The sequence below is a fragment of the Strix uralensis genome, chromosome 19, assembly GCF_047716275.1.
Source record: "Strix uralensis isolate ZFMK-TIS-50842 chromosome 19, bStrUra1, whole genome shotgun sequence".
Taxonomy (NCBI): Eukaryota; Metazoa; Chordata; class Aves; order Strigiformes; family Strigidae; genus Strix; species Strix uralensis.
This window is the reverse complement of record NC_133990.1, coordinates 11,465,326-11,487,734: the sequence shown is the minus strand read 5'-3', so window position 1 is coordinate 11,487,734 and position 22,409 is coordinate 11,465,326. Positions and strand designations below refer to the sequence as shown.

General features: G+C 39.1%; 1 protein-coding gene across 10 annotated transcripts in view; it reads right to left on the bottom strand.

Moving 5' to 3' along the window:
- The window catches only part of TOM1L1 (target of myb1 like 1 membrane trafficking protein), a 158,885-nt gene that overhangs the window by 124,290 nt on the left and 12,186 nt on the right, over positions 1-22,409 (bottom strand). For 9 of the 10 annotated variants that reach the window (XM_074889218.1, XM_074889207.1, XM_074889213.1 and 6 more), the window contains exon 1: positions 11,226-11,329. The exons of the other annotated variant lie outside the window; for it this stretch is intronic. The gene's annotated coding sequence lies outside the window, so the exon portion shown is untranslated. Of the gene's footprint in view, positions 1-11,225; positions 11,330-22,409 lie in introns of those variants that run through there. 10 annotated transcript variants of the gene reach the window in all.

The following is a 22,409-nucleotide window of genomic DNA, read 5'->3' as shown; positions in this document are numbered from 1 at the left end:
ATTTTGAGGATCTTCAAAACCTACTCTAAAATTCTTTGAGTCTCCAGAGATCCCTCCAAAATCTTTATTTCTCAGAAGCCACTCACCCAAGTTGCCCCATCCTGGCAGCCTCCCACAGGGAGTAGTATCTGCACCAGATGATCCAGTCCCTGGCTGGATTTGGAAGCTGCCCCCCGAAGAACCCCTCCCTCCTCCAAGCCTTCACAGCACCTTTGCAGCACTCAATCATCAGGAAGAAATGCAACATAAATTCAAGGGGGGAAAAACACCCCTATACCCTACAACTTTGCAGCATCGCAGTACGTTCTACTAATTTGGGAATGAATTTTGAAAGTCTTAGACTTTCAAATAAAACACCCCAGCAGCAGGTTCCTGTTATTTTACACATTTAACTTGAAGCCCAAGAGTACACCACTAAAAAGAGAAGCCTGTGAGAAGCAGATGAATAATAAGTGTAGCTTGGATCAAATGCTCTTCTAATTTATAAAAAAATTCAATACAGAAGAGAAAAGGAAGATACAACCATGACCAGAATTGTTAATTTGTGGCTCACTGTCAGGCTTTAGTTTCATATCCAAATATTTAAATAATAACTAGATACCACAAAAGTTCCCCCAAATATGACATTCTCTTTACATTCCAGAACCTGTCAACCACAGAGGCATTTTGACAGAGGCAATGCTGCTCCTTCCTCGCTCGTTCCCAGAAGGCTGCAGCCGTTCCTATGCTTTTATCTGAAGCATGCAGAGCTTGGGAGGGCTCACTGGTAATAAGCGCTGATCTTCTGACAATGTCATCAAAGACCTCCCTTATTTGTTAATTTTTGCACTGAATAATTTAGTTCGTGGTCACCTAGGGCAGCTTATTATGAGTTGGAAAGTAATTTTTAAACATGTAAGCAACTTCTGTACAAAAATCAACCACGTAGTGCAATCTACGTCCAAAGCATTTTAAAAGAGAACTCCGTGCTGTTCATGGCTGTAATCCTTTCTTTAGCCATTGCTTCAGGATGCAGAGAAGGAAATAGTTATCCTCAAAATTACTTTGAAACTAGAACATCTGTGCCTTACATGAATGGTTTATCTGGCTGTTGTTCTTGAATTTAATTACAGCATCAGTTTAAGGTGCATGTTTATAATATTCTTTTAGCTCATCCCACAGTGGATTTAAAAGAACACTGAATGAAGTCAGCAAGAAACAGAAACAAGTCTTGGCTGAAGTATAAAATTATACCAGTAACCACATCAAGCAGCGCACCGTTGCTGTTTAGCATCTTTGTCGGCGACGTGGACAGCGGGACTGAGCGCACCCTCAGCAAGTTTGCCAACCACACACAACCCTCCCATGCTGTCCCTCTGACAATGGTCCCCTCCTCTTACTCAGCAGTCACATGCTTTAATAAGTGCATGTCCTTCCATCTCTCCTCAGTTTTGGCAAAACTCATTAGCTTCATGACAGCTAACAAGGTACCATGGTTTGTGGCTACTGTGTTTATACCTGCTGAATGCAGCTTTTCTCTGTCACTGTTTCAGCCCAGATCCCCTAACAATGGGTTTTGAACCTGCCCTACAACAAACAGCTGCCTGTTAACACACAGGATCCTGCATCACTTTCATTAACAAAAACAACCAGCCAACCAAGAAACTATTTGCATAAACTTGTTATGGAGAATAAGGGAATTAAATGCTTAGGTGGATTGAGGCCTCAAAGTGTGGTTCTGATTATGAATTTACACTCATATGAATCAGAAATAACTCTGCCAACATCAACTGAATGACACTGCAGTAAAACTAGCACAAGCAAAATAAGAATTAATCTCAAGGCAGATTCTGTTTTTTGTTTACTTAATTTTTAATTAGAAGGAATCTGGAAATAAAAATTATTTAACAATTGCACAACTGCTTCCATTTCAGAAAAGAAGGAAAAAGGCAGATGTGAGTGCAGATACAGTTTGCTGAAAGAGGAATGTGACATTTATGAGCCGCTTTCATAAAAATGAAGAAGAGAAAAAGGAAGTTCTTTCACAAATAGCACAGGATCTTAACAAGGAACAATAAAATAATGATACAGTGCTGAAAGAAAATAGCAAATGACAGAGTTTTAGTAAAAAACCTGAAGATGCTTGTGTACTAACACACTGTAATGATGGTATTAAAAAAGGTGCTGGCTGATGCTGTAGAGGCCCATTAGGACAGAACTGAGTACAGCAGTAGTTTGACAATTTAGAGAAATCATTTTAGCAAATACATTATATTAAGGTCAAAACACTTTCGAGAGACAAGTTAACAAGATGAGAAAGGTCACAACACAACAGTGTTTTGAATTTGTAAAGATATTAGAGTCATTCTAACAATGTATTGGATTTTTTCATTTTTTTTAAGCCGTTTGACAAAATTTCACATCTATCTTTTACCTCCATGATGCACAGCCTATGCCAAAGAATAGCTGCAGACTGGGTTTAATGGAAAAAAGGATACTTTATGGAGCTCAGTATGACTCTTATTCAGAGTCATCACCATTTTTAAATAATTTATATTCAAGGTGAAGTAAAATGACCAGCTTTACATGAGATTATTAGAAGTAACACAAAGAAAGAAATATAGCTATAGAAAAACACAGCAGCAACATTGCCAGAAAGTAGGCTAAGAAGCTCTTTGAAGAACATAATATGTATTATATTACATTAAAGATACATGCCAATCAATTACTTCCATTTTGAGGGCATGTTACCAATTTGGAGGGTCTAAAATTAGAAGTCCTTTTTGTCATGCTGGGTTTTCAAAGAGAATGCTCTATGGGATATAGAGGTGCTCTTAAATCTCAGCAAATAGGAAGCCAAGTTCATAATAAACAGTGTGGCTAAAAGCTGGACATGCTGCTGTTTAAAATAGTAGAGGTAACATTAATTCTACAACACTGCATACTTCAGAGTAGTTCAATGTAAGAGAAAATTCCTATAAAATCCAAACAAATTAAAGGGAGAGATGGTTCATCCCAATTTCAACTAGGTTTACCTTATATGATTCTCAAATCATTGTGACCAGCTCAGTTGACCAGTCTTCTGTGAGACTTAACAGATTAGTAGGTCAACGTCTGTTGCTTAATGGATCATCCACTTAACAACATAAACAAGGTTTGTCTTATGAGGAGACAAACTCCCATGCAGCCAGATTGATATCCAATGTCAACCAGTTAGAGCTTGGTGTTAACAAACTGTCACTAGAATAGTTTGCATTTATTTTCCCTACATATGACAATTAAACATCATTAGAGCCTTGGGCTGAGGCAGAGCGTGTACGCAAAATCACTCAACAGATCAAACTTGTCGGGCAGACAGTGTTTCAAAACATACAATTAAAGGCAACCACAAACCTTAAAACTTTGATTGGGTCTAATTACAAGTCTAGCTTTAAAAACTGAGAAAAGCAGAATCCACACCAACATCTGGTGAGATCACTGCACACTGAAAAATAAAAAGAAATGTTCCCCTCTCTCTGGGGTGGTATTCAGAATGTGATGCTATTTGTCTTTTGTGTCCTTATTCATCACATGACTGGTGGGACTTTAACACAAACAAGAGCTTCATTTTTTTCCCCATTATTATGGTGTGATGAGCATGGGTGAGGGAATCTGTATTTTTGGTCTCACTGCGCTTTGCTCTCACTGTCCTTTCTCTCGTGTAATGCTTTGCCTAAGAAATGACCACTCTGTGCTGACGCTTCACTCTCTCCTTCCTGTTCCCATTTCTGAGCCATTCTCAGAATTCCTATTAAACACAATTGTCCCCTCCATAACAGTATCACTGTAGCGTGGAAAAGACAGTCTGCTAGCTCTTACCTGAATACTCCAACAGACAGTCCATATTTATTTTCTTGGCGTCTGCAGAAGCATCCCATGAGTTGGCAATGAAGGAGTACTGATACGATGAACACATCTGTTTGCCAGGCTAGTTCTTGCCAATGCAAACACAGAATTATTGCTCTAGAAAAATCTCAAACCTGTGAGATTTGGCACCTCTTCCACTACTTCATGGTATAGCAGTTTTTCCTGCAGTAGCAAAGCCATACTAAACTGGTCAATGGTTACATGTGGCTGCACACCAGGGCTTTTGCTGTCCGGATTTTACAAGCGCTGTGAACACAAGGCAGAGGAGTGCTGGTCTCAACAGATAACATGATTGTCCTGCATAAATTACCACATTTGCATGCCTAATAGTGGCAGAATTTTCTCTAGAATTGATGTCTTCTTAAAACTAAAAGCAAGTACACAGCTACAGAGAAACAAGGTTCCCTGCCAGCGCTAAACTGCAGTGTCCAGTTGTGGAGCTTAAAGAACAAGATTCATAAGCCAGAAGACACTTTGTTCTGCTCTATTAGTACCAAATTCACTATGTTTTCTGTAATTCAGTGTGACACAATGGCTAATGACCATTATAAGGGACGTGACATGGCATTTGATGGTACATAATTTTGAAATTGCTGCAGGAATTATGTCACATACTACAGTTTAGGATGATCATCTATTTGTGATACAGAGCTATTTCTTCAGAACTTCTTTCCGTCAAGACAGAGTTGAAGATAATTGCAGTAGTCTAGTCCTACAGAGCTCAAATCCACAGTTAGACGAACTTCAGAAAATCAGAGAAAGGAAAAGACATCTTAAGACAGAGGTACATAAGAGTCAATGGAGGTACTGCTGTGCCCTTTCTGGTCCATCAGTTTTCCAAATGCCAGACACACACACACACACACACACAACTGAAGAATGCCATCCTGTTAATTTGGAAGCCACTGCACTCACGGGGACTCTCCAGATACAGCCTCATCGTTCCAACCACAGTGCTTCTGCTGGAGACCCAAGGTGAACACTAAAGGGATTTCATTGACTTACTATCACACAAGGGTTTTCCACACAGGAGAAATCACTCTCCATCCATACACGCCTCTTCTACAGGTGCTTCCACCCTCAAAGCTGCCCTTATTCACTAGTGAATTGTGTGCTGACTTTTCAGTGGAATGGGTCACCTTTGGATAACTGGGACACTGCTTCTCTCTCTCACACGAAACCTGTCACTATGAATGTGAGGTCGACCATATTCTCTTTGCAAACTTACAGTGATGGGTGACTTGTTATATAATTGCTTTTCTGGGCAACTTATTCTCCTGAGTCAATCTTTTATGCTGCTGAAGGTGCCAGAGTAGTTTCTTTGTAGTCCTAACAAATGTTTTACCCATGTCAAACCATTAAACAAAGGAAGGATACAAGCTTTTTACAAAATTCTCCTGTGAATTTATTTATTTAAATTCTTAGAGCTGAAGTTAAAACAGTCAGCAATTTTTAGGTTTATATTAATATGACTATTATTTTGCTCTGAAAAAGTTACGTTTAGATAAATATTAAGTAAAGCTAAACAAAGCATGACAGGAGATAAAACTCTCCCCTGTATAAAACATGTAATTCAAGTGCAGTCTCTACACTCTAGATATTCAGCAGCTTCAGTCTGTCACAGTGATCCTCAAAAACAGTGATTAAACTTTACCCACCTCCCTCCATCTACCTGATTCCAAATAAACCACAGGAGCACGATAGCCCACTGAGCTTCAAATTTAAGACCAGGTTACTATATAACTACTGATTTTTCTAAACTATTGCACAGCTCCCTCTTCAACTGATACTGTTTGAATCTTCCTGCTCCATCTTGCATCACAGCACAGCTCTTACCTCTTTTTCAGGACATACTGATTTCATTTGTAACTCAAGGAAATACAGAATGACAACTCTGATTTATAGGCTCTTACTCCACACGCACGTAGGTATAAGCAATCATTTTGGGCTCATTAAGACTCATTTATTTTAACTTACAGACTCATGCCACATATTCCTGCAACACTTTTAAGACAAAGCTGATGTCACTCGCATGCCTGGGGCTCAGAAGTTAGGATGGCAGCAAATAATGCCATGAATAAGGTGTGACTGGTAAAGTTGACTATCTTTAAATTTATAATGTACCTCTAATATATCTTTCATACTGGCTTTTCAATATGCCCATTGTACCAACCTACAGCCCCTCAGAATCACTCTTACATAAGGAGTATGAGAGGGTGAGTGATCTAAATGAGTCTGCAGCGGCATCAGAGAGTCTCAATTAAGGCAAAATAACTTCTACCGCTTCACCTATCACCTCTGATGTGGGTACTGAATGCTTGTAAATCTCTTCTCAGTGGGCTCTCTCATTTGTCTTATATTTAATCCTCTTTGTGAAACTTTCCCCACCCTTTGAAGGTAACTAAGATTCATCTTGTTCATCTGTTCTTTGCACGTCATTGCAGAAATTGATGCTTGAGATAAGATAGCTCGATAATGATCACAAATAGCTTCCAAGAGCCTCTTCAGTGTTAAAATAACTTATTTTAAGGTACTTTCTCTTCTGCCTGCTGGGTTTAAAAACTTCCCGTGGCACACATAACACGTAGGACTGCAAATTCTTGTTTCATAGTTTCCAGAACAGCTTTTTAAAGCATCACTGCCATTACAAATCTTAATCAACTACATTAGAAATTGTTAAAATGATGCAGGAACAGGCAGCTACATCACCTACTGTAGGTATAAACATCCCCTGTACTACTAGTTAAACAGTGACTAGGGGGTAGGTTTGGCAGATACTAAGCAACTGTTACTTAATTAAAATAGTGACAAATGTTTTATGCTTCTTCAAATTGTATCTTGTAGCAGCTTGCTGCTTGTTTCCTTTTGGGGTATAAAAAGTCTTTGGGAATCTGACTGCTTGAAACAATATAGAGCCACAAGCTATGAGCAGACAGTGTTTGATGGTTGTAAGAGATTTACACTAGAAGTTAATTCATCACATCTAAAAGGTTCTCTGATCCTCACAATGTAGGATGGGGATCCCAGTTCCCTCATATCCCCTGGGAAAGATCTTAATCCTTTCCTAGAGCTTTTGGATATTACAGATGAGAGACTGGAGGGAGAAAAAGATGCAGAATGGGAGGTTCACCTTAGATTTGAAGAATCAACCTGTTTATGACACAAAGACTTCTTGGCTTTTTCTTCTTGTGGTTTAATTGCCAGATGCAGCTTTGTATTTCCACAGATATTCTCCTGCTTAAGAAGCCTCAGTAGCAGGATCATTTTGCTTCTGCCTGTATGTCCCTCCTTTCCTTAGTCCTTTGTCTGTAAAACCGGAGTCTACCAAAATAATATCTAAGAAAGTGCATCTCTACTGAACAGAACACGTTCTGAGTTCAAGATCTAAATATCTGGAGTTTCCACAAAATGGTTCAGTTGCTTCCAGGAAGGGGGTAATATCAAATTTTTGGCCATACTAAAAGAAATTTAAAAACAGTAGCCTTCACGTTTGAGAAAAGGGCTTTGCAATGGTATGAGGGGTCACGCTCTTGGCAGGGATGTGCCCTTTGCTGGTTTTTTTTTAAACACAAAACAAAACCCTTGTTCCTACTTGGCTGACCTAAGACTGTGAAAGTGCTTGGTTAGCACAGCTAAATCCAAAGCTGTTAGTTTGGCAAAGGCATTTTCTGAGCATGCTGGGATCAGTGGCACTTCCTCTGCAATTGCTCTTTCCAGTTCAGCCGGAAAGGACAAGGAAGCCAGTGGAAAGAAACAGCTTGAGATAAAGGAACAGGCATGAGGGATGTTGAGCCAGGCTTAGGGAAAAAGCCTGAAACACAGAGCATGGGAGGGATAATGAAGAACATTAAAGGTGTCTGGAAAACATTTTATTTTCATTTCAAGGACTTAACTGCATTTTAAGTAAAAGAGGAGGACATTTCAAAATGGGAAGGTGTAAGAAACATGATCCAAAGTTTTTGTGCTGGAGTGAAATAAATTTTGCAGTTGATGTGTTTTCCAATAAGATTTCATCAAAATTGATCCAGTTGTGAGACACATTGATGTCCCTGGATCCACAAAAAAAGTGCTTCAGGTAAAAGCTGGTGTCGTGCACTAACTATGCTCTCATTATTTGAGGTGCTACACATACTGCCCTAAAGGACTAGCCGTTTTCTTCTGTGGTGATTCTTCCCACTTGGCTATGGAAAGATTTCAACATCTAATATATAATGAATCTCGTGTTTCGTATCAACAAGGATTCATTACGGTGAGGCTCCAGTGCTACATGCTTTATCTGAACCTACAGTAATTACTATAGCAAGTTTGCTGGTCTTCACTTATCTTGTTTGTTAACGTATCTATTGATAGTGAAACAAATAACAGTCAACCTTCCTAATGAACACAATCAATCACAGTACACACATGCCACAACCAAGGCCAAAATGTTAAGACATCCTGCAGCCCTGCAGTAAAGAAGCCTCCAACAACAGCAGAGCAGAAATATTGGAGGAAAACACTAAAGCAAAACAAATATCAAATTGAAACCAACAACTGTCAATTGTTTTGCAAAATAAAAGGGCTGCTGTGTTTGTGACAGCTTACTGAGCCATGTGCTTTAGGCAGAAAGCCAGGATGAAAGGGGGAGTAGGGAAATTGAGCTCTCTAATGCTGACTGCAGTAAGCATCCTTCTCTGAGCACAGGAAACACCTTTCATTTCTCCATGTCATTTTCATGTTCAATAGCTAAAAATATATTAGCGAAACATTCAAATTCATCTGAACAGAAGTCTGTCCCTGCTTACCCTAATCCTGTATTTCTTTCCAAAGTGACTGGTCTCTGTCAAAGGTTGAACGGCTGAGATACTGAAACCCCTGCTCTGACCCAAGTATAGCTCTTATGTTCTTACGTACCATCAATCAGATAAATAGGGATTGAAGTTAAACGCATTGGCTGAAATTTCATCCTGGTGAAAAGAACTAGCAGACAGCCTATGCCCTGCTCAATTTCTCAAAACAGGCATTAACTGGAGGTTAAGCAGGTCAGTGGCACCGCATCGGTCCTCTGCTTCAACATGCTTTTCCTTTCAAGCCGGGAAAGGGAAGAATCTCCTTCTCTCACCATTACAACTTGCAGAGTCCTCGGAGGTGTCTGAGGAGGAGAGAGAATCGCTATCTTGTCAGGTCACCCTGACATCTGTAGCAATTACATAGCATGTTGCAGAGCCCAATTCATTCCCAGCCCCGTTGATCCAAATTCTCAACTTCATTCTGCAAACTACCTGGCACTTCAAAACGCAGAGTAATTCCTCCTCTCCTTAAGTGTCCTTAATTAAGGGTTTTTAATTATGTTTATAAATGCAGCCACATAGCCCAATGCATTTCACATCATGTTGATATCAATACCCAGATAAGCAACTTCTTCCCTTTCATCTTAGCAGGCATTCCACTACGCAAAGCACTGCTGGCTGTTGGCATAGACCTTCACGCCTGGCTGCAATATCTCTGCCAGAGCGCATGGACCATGTGTACCTGAGCACGCAGGTGGGTTTGTTGGTAGCCAGACATGCTTTCACCACTCCTCTGCAGAAAGTCACTCTGCGAGACAGCCAAATGTCTGGAGACAAAAAGATGTAGCCGCAAGATCTAACCTGAATCATGTGCAGGCAGGAGGATTTTGAGGTTTTGGAGATGAAAAGCATGCCAAGCACTGGGCTTTATGTCACCATGATCATAATATGAAATTGTCTATTGACTCTGTGCTGTTCTGCTTCATAAAATATTAATGTATTACAGAAGGAGGGGAATGAGACTGCTGTCTTCATGGATACGGATATTCAGAGTGAAGTACTAGTAGGTAGGCTGAAGCTTAGGGCATTATTCCATCCCTGCATTTACTAAAATGAGATACCATCAATGAATTTTAAAAGCTTACCATACCCATTTAATTTAGTCAGTCCTAAAACATTAAATATAATTAAACAGTGAAAAATATATTAATGGCTTGAGACTTGCCAGGAAGTTCTGAGCAAAGGCTGAAATTTTCAGCTGTCGCTCTAAACTTTGTCATTCAGTGACAAAAATGAAAAATTGTGATATGCTACATTTAGGCATAAGACTCTAGTCATTTCTTTTGCGATTAAACTGCTTTTATTGGGTTTGCCTGAGGTCTTAACTTAATTTTTAAAAAGCTTTTAACATTCACATTGCTGGAATTCCAGAAGAGGAAAAAACCACAGCATGCGTATGCATGCATACGTATACATACTCATTTATTCATACATGCGTAGAATTAAAATGTAAGATACATACATATAAATGATATATGAGTTTTTATATAGAATGAGCATGCACATTTGCACTTATATACATTCTGCATTTTCATTGTACAGTTTCCTTTGGAAAGGAAAAGTACGAATGATGGGTAGATATGGTTAGCTTTTACTTACTTTCACAGCACTTATTTCTAAAGATTGTAGCCAGTTTTAATAACATCAGTATTACAGTAAGACCTAGAAATCCCAGCTAAGGTCAGTGGCAATGGACAAATATAACTACACGGAAGGGATTTTATCTCTCAGAAAAGGTGTTTATTGCACCTAGGTCTGTACTGGTGTGACCTGAGTTTGATTCTTCCATCCCCAATCCAGCACTATCATCCTTGTCTATGCAGGTCTCTGGAGGACAATAACAGCCCAGTGCACTTTCTGGATAACCTAATGGTCTCCTCTGCCTTAAAAATTTTCTATGCCAGTAAAATAGAAGACATTATTGTTGCTTGCGGTGGTGCCTAGAAGCTTGAGTCAGAGATAAGAATCCCACTGTGTTAGGATCAACCTGCGTAAAAGACATCACATCCAAACGCTTATGAGTTTATAACCCATGTACACATTTTCAATGTCAACTGTCCTATCAGGTCAAAGCAGTTTGATGGAAACTCAGCCCATTCAATGCAATTTCCTCATGCCAGAGGAAATGCATATGGAGCAGCAGGGAAGCAGAAGCCAATTTTGCAAGGGGGAACAAATTGTGCTCTACATCCCAAATTAGCACTAGTTGCAAACACTTTTGACTATGCATTTTTTTTCACAAGATGGCTTTTAAAATCCATCTCTGTTTAATTTGTCCTACATCAGGAACATTCAATGAAGTCACTACGCAGATCTCACTGTTATCAAACACCTTAGCTTCACTTTGGTCCCCATCTACAAAACCCCCACTTATTCCCTAGTACACTGCTCCATAATAAATATTACTCAGTAATTACTAAGGGAGTCATAAAAGGGAATTGGCATCCTAGTGACAGAATATTTGCACTCCTTACAGATTTGCAACTTTAATATTGAAGAGATACATCTCACCTTATAAAATACTCCCCAGGCTGCTTGTTTCCTTCAGCTGAAGACTGAGCAAACGCATCATGGTTTGAAGAGCAATCACAAGACAGCACAAAGTAGCATCCCATTTACAAACGGCGTCACTGGCCAAACAAACAACAGAGGAGGATTTACAGGGACACATTCCTGAGAGCCTGCTGTTGAAATGTGTCAGCAAATCATCCACAAGCTTAACTAGATTTGGCAGGAACATTGAGATTCAAACTATATTTTATTATACAGGTTCAAAACTTAAACGTACAGGCATGGCAATAAACTGGAAATGATCATGACAACGAATTGCTAGGAAATCAACCTACATTTATCAAAGGACTCAATGCAGAGATCTTTATACCTTGATCAAGAAGGGAAATCTATGATTCTTTCTGTGAGAAACCGTTAGAAGAAAATCCCTGCCTGCCCATACACACACACCAGAGAGCTACTTTTTATTAAGAAGTGTCTTATACGTGCATGTCCACTTAAGCACAGGATGAGTCAAAACATTACACCAGTATTAAGACCAGTTCAGCACGTTCTGGATTCAAACATAATAAACTGGAAATACACTCTGAATCAGCTAAGCTCCCTGCCACTCTATAATAAACACTTTTCAGGCATCATCCTTTCTAAAACCCTGATTAAGTATAAATTCCCCTTGCACTGTCTGACACATCCAAAAAGATCAGGCTGTTTTGGCCCAGCTGGAGTCCTAACATTTGGACTCACTATAGGGAGTTTCAATTGAGTATCTCGCCCGGAAAATGCCACTCATTCTCACGCCTCATCACTGATCAGCAGTCCAGCAGATTCACTGAGAGGGAGGCTCAGACAGCTCCCAAGCCTTTAAGAGCTTTATAGACCAATAACCAACAACTTAAACTCTCTAAAAATTAATAGGCAACCTGAGGACAAACAGTGCAATAGGGTAATGTGTTCAGGGTATGAAGCACCTCTCAACAAGCATCTAAATTACCCATGAGAGGCTTACTCCAAAGCCTACTAGCTAGGAAAAAAACCTCTTTCTGCCTTTGCAGGGCTTTGGATCATGTCCCTAACTTACTTTGGATTCACAGGAAAGCATCTGGAGGACATGTGCGGGTTCAGCAATAAAGGCTAGGTACAAATGGAAAGATGGCGATATTATTGCCAAAGAGAGATTAAAAAGAAAACCAAGTCTCCACAATTCTCACACTAAAAAGTAACGAAGCTTTTCCAAAAAGAGATTGCCAAACCTTATCAAATCTACGGATCAATTATATTGAATAGAGCTTCTATTAATATACAAATGAAAGCCTCCACATCATATGTTATATCTAATTATATTACCTATTACCTTACAAGGAAATGCATATATCCATACTCCTTTGAGTAAAGGAGATTCAGTACCTCTTTCTTCATATCCAGTTAGTGATACCACCTTAAACCAGGAACATCTCCTGACTTACTGTTCTTCTGTAATTAGCTAAACAAGAGCCTTTTCTGTTTGAAATAAGTAGGGAGAAAAATGAACTCTATACTAAAGGCTGCTTAAGCTACTATGAATTTGACAGGAAGATCTGTCCTTTTGTGGTCCATCAGGAAGGCACTGGCCATCCCCAGCAGCACCCTCTGGCACTGTGCACCCCTTGCCCAGGACACCAGGCAGCCTGCTCCCAGCAAACCTGTGTAAGATGCACTGCTGCAGTGGTCTGACAAGTTTGGGAGCAGCCTCGCTGACTCACTCCACAGTGGGAAAGCTTATTTTGCTTCTTCCCCACAGCGGAGCTACACAGGGACCTGTAATCCATGCCACTTCTGATCATTTCTTGAATGGTACTCAAGGATGTCTAGACACATCATTTTCTGAGAAGCAGATGGTGCTGCTCACTGTGCCAACAAGCACAGTACAGAAGAGCAGGTGATAATGGTAAAAGTAAAGCCCTGTGCTGTGGATTGAGACCGGGCAGATGCAGTCTTCATACAGTAGTCCTTAATGCATCCAGTCTTGGGTGATTTAGTGAATTTTTGGTCTTTTCCTTTTAGGAGTCTCCTGAAGAAATTCGGCACCTCACAAAATAAGTACACAGATTGTGCTAGTACTGACAGACTGCTTTCATCTACTGCCAGTTACAATAAAAATTTAAAATTGTGCTAAACTGACTTAAGTACCACATACGTGCCATAGAAAAAAGTATTATAAATTGAAAAGAAGAATAAGGTCTTCATTTTCTCCTAACCTACCTGTAGCAACCTGCTGATAGCTAATGAAAAGGACAAGGAGGCAATCATGTTGGACTTTGTAAGATGTTTGGAGCCTGCTTGAGACTGTGCATTGAATTGCAGACTTAATTTGTGTAAATGGGCATAAAACCTGCACATCTGACTATTTTGAATTATTATGCAAAATTATTTGGAGATCATCAGGCTTCTTCAAAGCTGATATTCACTACTTCTTCTTATTTTAGAAGCTCTGATCATACTTTGTGATAAAGCAAATACCATTAGAGAAAAAAATATTTAAAAATCAAAGTGAATTCGAAGGAATTATCCACAATTATTTTCTTTCATTTAAAATGTAAATTCTGATGCCAGCTATCCAGAACCAGACTAAAAGACAGACTCCTCTTTGCTGATTCCTATTGACTTGTAGGATGCATTTAATAAGAAATGACAAGAACTCCGATTCTACACAGCTAGATAGGCTCCTCTCATGCTGTGCTACCACATTTCCAACCCAAACTTTCCACTTCCCAAGTTAGCAGACCTCCTGGGTCATGCTGGATGAAGCATCTTTAATACTAAGTGCATCAGTGTATCTCCTATGTGGTGTTACTACATACTCTTTAGTCACTCGTATGTGGGCAGGGGAATGGGCAGAAGAAGTGTGGCTTCCACACAAGCGTGCATTATCCACCACAGCTTATTATTAATTCAATTGGGTTATATTGCTGCAAATAAAGCTTCAGAGTAGAATCATTGCTGTAACATCCATCAAAGCTACTTGCACCTGCATAGCTGTGAGGCTGAAGCTTGTCCATTATTTTGGAAGCAAATGCATTTTGGTTGAACTTTTCACTGTTACCGGTGCCCTGCTTTCCCATCTCCCACATCAAACTGAATTAATATTCAATCAACATCTCTCAAAGAACATGACAAAAACTCATGAATGATCTTGATTAAAATTCAGAGAGTCTGAACTATGATACCGACATCATAGATCAATAAGATGCAGACAGAAATGGATTACAGACAAATAAATATATATATATTATTCCCTCTTTTCCTTCATTTTCTATTGTATCTTTTTGTATCTTCCTTCTAGCTTTTTTTCTGGCTGTACCTGTCTCTTTAGAATGACATCTAAAAAGATCCACACTCCCATGAAAAACTCTATTTGCCATATATAGATAGTACTATTATTTGTATTAAAGTGCAAAGCAAAACGCGGGACGAATGATGGAAAAAAAGCGTACGTCCTGTCTCAAAGGTCCTTTAGTCCAACAGAGAAGAGCAATCAGTGGAAGAAAAGCTGCCCTCTTACGCTCCTTTATGTGTGGGAAATGGATGGAAGAGCAGTAAGAGCCAAAACAAAGGAAAAAGCAGTCTTGAAACAAGTAAATCAACTAAAAAGCAAATTATGAACTCAAGTAGATCTTCTGCTTGGTAAGTCACTGAATAAAAAACAAAAGCCATCCTCAGAACAGGGCTATTCCACTAAGCAATATTTCATTCTTTCCCTAGATAACTTGGGCAAAGTCATGCAAGAAGACATTAGCAGAGTCACGACTTAAGTTTTGCCCTACAGGGTATCAGTTCAGGATGGATGTAACCTCCTGGGGTAGGTATGAGCTTATGCAGAATTTACCAGCTGAAAGCAGCAGGAAAAACATAGCAAAGACACAACATTAGGGCAATCACTAATTATGGCCAGTTTCACTGGGTGGAGGAGTAACAATGTGTTGGCAGTGAAGTTTTGTTTCTCATTCTCATAAAGCTCAGACCTGTCCGGGTTTTTTATGAGCTCAGTATAACATCATCCAGCACCACACAGTAGTGACTGTGGAGTACAACCTGCCTTTGCCTTTCTTATTTCATACATCACTTCAAACTCACTGCAATAAGCCCACAAAGCCAGCAGAGGCTTTAAAAAGTTAATGAGAAAGATGTAAGAAAAATGTATTACTGTTTGTTTCAGAGAGTCCTGCAATGTTGGTGGTTATATACTCTGAGACACTATGTCAGCTCCACACCATGGGGTTTTATTGCATTAGTCTGGCAAGCAAACCAATGTACCATTAATGACCAGACTTTTGTGTCCTTACTTAGTGCTGCTTTTGATAATAATGATGCCTGAATAAGGGGTTCAGGCTTGGCTCTACTTTCAGTTTTCCAGTGTCAACTAGGACGAATCCAAACCAAAAAATATTAATACAGTTTGAGTTTCCAATAAAGCTTTACATATTATGGAAGTCCTGGTCTCATGGCTTTTCTATGATTCTGGCTTCATCAAATCTAGAACAGAGCCACAGAAACATTAAGAATGACACAGAAATGATAACCAAAGATGTTAGTAACCTTCCTAAAGAAATTATCCCTATACAGCTGGGTGAAGGTGCAAAACTGGGAAACAATTTTGTCTAAATCCATGTGTCTGTACTCAGAAACTACCTTTACTGCTGACACAAACCAGTCCTAATGAAAAAAAGTCTTTATTTTCTATAGATTCAGTCAACCCAAAATAAAAACTATTATTGAAATGGACATTGGTAATAATGAGTTTTGGTCACCACAGATAAGCATTTCTCTACCACATTTATACTACACTTTCAGTTCCTTTACTAGTCAAAGCCCTCTGCTCCATTAGTCTGAAATCAAGAGGATTCAATTTTAATATAACCAGTGATTTTCCTTAAATATTTAAGTAACATTTATACGGTACCTTATCCACAAATTATTTATTTTTCTTAGAGAAATATATGACATTCATGATATCTTTCAATATAGAAGTGTTAGGATTTTTTCAATTAACATATGGAAAGCTTGGTTAAGGTAAGAACACAGTAACCAGGACAGCATACATCATACTTGCCAGAAGATTTATGTGCTTTATTTCAAAATATTAAAACACGCTTAGTTTCTTGTCTTTCAGACAGTGAACAGACTTGAAGGTAAAAATGAATCAGTGCAGAATAAATAAATTCACGTCTTGTAAATACAGTATGATTACTCTGCAATATTTCATGACAATATGTAACTAAAGATGCAAAACCTATTAAATTGATATAAATAACATACTGCACCTAAAATAGCTAAATCTGAAGTGAAGTCTATCACTTAACCAAAAATAGAACTTCTAGCACCACCAAATACTACCATCTTCCGTCACCAGAAAAAAAAATAAGATCCATGAATACCACAAGAAAAGTCTGCTTTTGGATGCTTCCAAGTATGCAACTTGTTGTTTGGGGTGCAGGTTATTAATTGCTACTGCTTTATTTTTTATTGTGGAGTGTTTATTCCTCTTCCCTTTCCATCAAAAATAAATAATGCGTTGTTCCTGCTCCTACTGATTTGAATGAAAGAAGTCTTTGTGCTTTGTGTCACACCTCACTGATGCAGGTTTGATTCATACAGGTAACAGACATTTTATAGCAGTTTTCCAAATGCTGCAAAAAATGATTTCTCATTTGTGGAAGAATATATTTAAACGTGAACTTTGTAATAATGGTCAAAAAGAATTACAAGATAAAGAGGAACAGCTATTTAGTTTGCTGTAAAGTCCAGTGAAATTAATTCACAGATTCCTGCTGGTTTAAAGAGGCTTTGGATCTGGACCTGGCTGAGATGAAGATTGCGATTTTATTGCCCCATGGTAAACAGTGACTTTGAATCCCCCTATTGCTGACATTGAACAGATAACTGATACTGCTCACTTTTGTTTAAAAAATACATAGCATCTAGTTCAAACTGATCCTACAGAAAGAGAGGCACAAACACCAAAAAAATTAGAAACAATATGAATAAAGGAATGCATATGTATACATACACACACTGTGGTTTTTGTTTGGGTTGGGTTTTTTTAAATACTAATTTGAAAGGGCTCAGTTCGTAGCTACTAGTATCTAGGGCCCAAATTTTATATATAGATCACAAATATATAGTGAAGATGAATGGGCATGATTCACAGTACATATAGTGCCTGAACAGAGACTCCCCATAAAGCTTACTGGCTCTCTACGCCAGCAAGATTGTCACCCCAGATAATGACAACTGTAGGCTTGGAAGATTTTCAATCAGACTTCATGTGCTCTATATCACGATCTGATGACACTTTTACTTGTAGGGCATGACCATACTAAATCATACACTATCTCTGCACATATATCTCATTGGATGAAGTCTAACACAAAGCAGTACTTTTTTCAGGTGACAGACATTTGATGAATAGACACATGAATGCCAAAGACCACTTCCAAATGGTACAGTGCTACTATTGTGAAAGAACCTGTGCTTAAGATCATTGCACACGCACAGGAAATCTCACGGAAAGCTCTTGCTTGAATAAAGTTTTGTGCAGGGGCTCAGCGAGAGGTGGGGGGCTCTACTGAAAAGGCTGCGATGGCCAAACCGAAATGAAGAAGAGAAATGCAGAAGCGCACCTGGCGTTGGAAGGGTCCAGGAGGGAGCTCTGACTCAGAGTTAGTTTCAGGGCCTCCTTTCTTTCTCACAGCTCTTTAGCTGGGCCAGACTAACTGATTGTCCAACGACAGCTACACTAAAGATTTCATGGAAGCAGAAGATACTTCTTTTGGAGTCATAGTCTTGTTTGCTCCAGATGCGAGAAGATAATCCTTCCCTGCCTGCCAGCTTATCCCTACTCTCCCCCAGCTATATTCCTCCAGGAGACATGAATACAGGCACCACCAGCCTCCCTCTTTGTCAAAGAGGGACAAATACCTGTGCCCAGGACTCCTCTCTGCACAAGGATTCAGATGACACAACCTGGGCCAGGACTTGTCATGCACAGAATGATTTTTTTGTGTGCTGATTAACAAGCTGGTGCTGAGTTTCTTTAGGAGATGTGTTATATCTCCATCATCTCTAGCTACCACAAGGTATGATGGTTGTTATGACAAGCTCTTTTCACTAAATGGCAAAGTATTGAATGCACATAATGCCTTGGACAGACTCACCAGCATCTTGCTGTTTCTTTACTGCAACCAGTTTTCTTTCTTTCTTTTCTAATTTATGCTTATCCAAGCAAGGTATAATACATGAGATTTGTCTTTTAAATCCAACATTGTTTCCCTTCAACCTTCCTCTCACCTTCAGTGCAAGTTATCTTATAAACCTACCTCAGAACCAATGGGAGATGCAGGATAAGGTGATTTTTCATATGTATAAAGAATTTATGATTTTTATAACACATCCACAAATTCACTGAAAAAAAAAAATCCCTCTCTTTGATTTCACCAACCAAAATGCACTAAAATCTGAATATATTTAACTTTTTTCTATGCTCTTTCTACTGCTATGAAATTGCTCATATTCATGGAACTAAGGCTGCATTTGCATATGACTGTTTTGCAGGACTATAGTCTACTTTATAACATGTATTCTTCCTTTTTTATGCTGTATCTTCTGTTTTCATTATGCCTCAATTAATACACTGAAATATGCCGAGTGGTTTCACATGAAATATGTTTCTCATTTTAATCAGTTTAGCATCAAAGGCTTTAGGCTGGTATTTTCTAGGTTAGTGCATAGGGTGTTTATTAATTTGTCTGTGATGCCTTCTCTCATTAGTGTTTAATAGAATTTCAAGCAATCCCAGCAGCTAGTAGATAATTTATTTTTTAAACACATTCTTATCAGCGTATTAAACAATCACAGTCTCTCTTGTTTCTGAATAATCTGGAGTGCTTGTTTCATCTCCAGATTAGAAAACTGGTACACTCTTGAGTCCTGACTGCACAGGGCTGAAAAAAACATTTTTTATTTGAATTTAGCATGATTGAAACGTGGCAGCCTAACAACCCCTGAGAATTGGATCCTCCAATACTCCCTTTGCAAAGAACCTGACCAAAACAATTGCCACAGAGTCCTGATCCAGCTAATCCATTTCCTGGCAAAAAAGGCCCCTGTCACAGCCTTAGTCAACACATGGGACCTCTGTGTGTTGGAAATCTGCTCCAGCAAGGCAGGTTCAAACCAACACCAGCGCTCACTTCCTCCACTGCCTATGGCTCCTGCCTTTCTCCTGACACCAAGGAGGCCTATTTAACAATACCTGTGTTAAACAAATATTCAGCAACTGGGAATGTAGCGATGTCTACTAAGTATTGACCTTTCCTGCACTTTAACCTAATATCATGAGTTTAGATGGTCAAGAGTTTCAGCGCCCCTAAAATAATGTCAATAATTTAAAAAGAAAGAGTATTCCCATCGCTAAAGCAGTATTTTAAAAATCAGCTTGTGTTCCAAAGAAGATTTTGAAAGGATCCCATAACAGTGTTTAAATTATGCATTTGAAAAAACAGACATATTTAGTACTAGAACCAACTGTGAGGGCATAATTTTTTCTCATAAAGTTTTTAAATCTAATAGTATCTATAGGAAAAACAAAAATAAAGGTTTCCTATTTTTAGAAGAGTGACTAAAACCCAAGAACACAGAAGGGGTTTTCCACGGACACAGCCTGTTTGAAGTAATCAAGAGGCATGGTTTGGCATATGAAACAGTAATTCCAATGTTAGATGGAGGTGAAACATGACTATGCAAACAAATCTGAGGTTATTTTTGTTTTCATTCTTCTGACATTGTCTTCTCTCAAGCCTGTATGAATAAAGAACTGTATCTTCTTGATCACAGTGCCATGAAATCACATTTACATTCTCATTCCCACCTCATGTCCTTGTTTCACTTGGTTTAGCATGCCAGACAAGAGTCAGAAACTGACTGCAGCTGTATGAAAATGGCTTAGCCACACATGTATGAAAGACAGACTCAACAACCATTAAACTAGGTCTCATGATTTTGTCAATGATCTATGTATTGTTACAGTTTTGCTAAAGAAGAGAGCTCAGCATTTTACATGGAAGCTTGATTCATCCCTCCTTGTCCAGAAAGGGCACACTGCAAAACAGTAAGGCAACTGTTTCCTAAACCTAATATTTAACATGTCACTGATATTTACAGTGCTCTTTAGCCTCTGTTTTCCTCTTTGTCCCCTCTGCCCTTCTCTGCTGTGAAGGGATCCTCTTGTTTTCCCCTACTAGTACTAGTCTTGCATGGTCCTCAGAGATGCTTTTCCCTGGATTACCATTTTCCCCTTCCTGGGGCTACCAGAAATAGGAACTAAAGCTGTAAAGACAGTTTCCAGGTGTACCAACCCCCATGGCCCCTGTAGGTAACCTAGATGCAGTACTACTCAGGTGGGTGATTTTGTATCTCTGAGTGTAAGCCGGTTTGAGAGATCTTTGCCACACTGTAAACCCTTCTGTCTTTGGAAACCTGGAAGTCAATACAGAAATGACACCAACCCTCACAGAGCTGGTCCCTCTGCGCTATGAAGAGGCACCAGCTCCTGTTGGTGGGATGCTCTTAAAAGCAGAAATGGTGAGGAACAAAGAGACTCAGCACACTGCTCTACTTTGCCAAAAAACAGCTGAACATTTACTGTAATTGTTACAGGATCAAACACACCAGCAAGGTTGAGCGGAGAGGAGAAATAACAGTAAAAGAAGAAGAAAAATCTATCACTGAAGTGCCTGACTAGTTGTTTCTCAGGCAAGTTATTATTTGCTATAACAAGAAGTCAGGAAATGTTTAAAATCTATTTTAGTAAAATAACTGTAGCTGATTAACTAGTTCATTGTTTTTTCTATATTACACACTGAAATAACCGAGGATTTGTCTCGATTACAGAGACAAGCAGCCATTTTGTACTGACTGCAATGGAAGTTCTTTGCAGAAGAGATCTCACATGATGGTCAATTACTTATTTTCAAAACAGATGCAAATCATAGTTTTTCTCAGCAGAGAGTAGTTTACAGGCATTTTATCCAAGTCCAGACACTACTGTCAAAGGCATGATGATAAGAACCTGGCTCACCCCATGTTCTTTTGTGAAAAAAATGTAGTTTTGCTCTCTCTCATTTTGTGATGCTCTTCACTTAAAATAACAGCAATTCCGTAGGCATGTATCTTCTGGTGTATGGGAGAAATGTAACTATTATCAGTACAGAAAACATGTCCTTCAGCATGCAGTCCTTTAGTTTTTCCTTCAAGGAAAACAGCACCAGGAAAAACAATGAGGCTTGACCCCCAAGGAATGCTCTCGAAAGGCTAACAAATACCAACTTGCATAATTAAAATTATCTTTCTGTCAAACATCAATATAACATGCCACATTTACACGCTCAATTACAGACTTGTTTTCTTTAGAATACAGGCTGTTAAAAGTAGCAACAAATAGCATAATATGTTAATTCTTGCTAATTGTATGAACTGTTTGGATCACGCCCTATGTAAACGCCTTCCATGCCTCCCAGATTTGCTTGCAAGCTACAGTACTAAAATTGAAAATATTACTAAATGCATTTTCACAGGGAAGTTATTAATTGCTATGCATTTCATTATGCTTTCTTCTAGCCTACAAATGAAAACGTAGCAGGAGTGGTTTTACCTGATTAAACAGAACACCTCCTCCTGAAGGAGTGGTATTAGGAGCAGAAGCTACAAAGTGATTTTCTTGTTATTATTTCAAAATGCACAGTACAATATATCCAGTGTGTGTCCAATAACACGCCAACCTGATGAGCCTCCTGGCATGCCCAGATCTCAGATGACAATTTAGGAAGCGCGTACTTCAGTGCTACCTCATCCCAGCTGTGCACGACCTCTCAGTGCCTGCACAGCTCCCTAAGCAATTCCCTCACTGCAGCTGCACACAAGTTCACCAGCCCCAGGATGAAGTTCACTAAGTAGGGGCATAAAGTAAGTGGAAAGCATAAAGATATTGGAACAGATAAAGAAGGTGAAGAAGAGGTCTGAGGGATGTGAAGGACACAGGAGAAAATAGCAAAGTTTGGTATAAAAACTGAAAAAACACAAGAAGATTGTATTAGTCAAGACTAGGAATACACGCGGATGATTTGAATACTTTTATAATAGATGTGTTATACT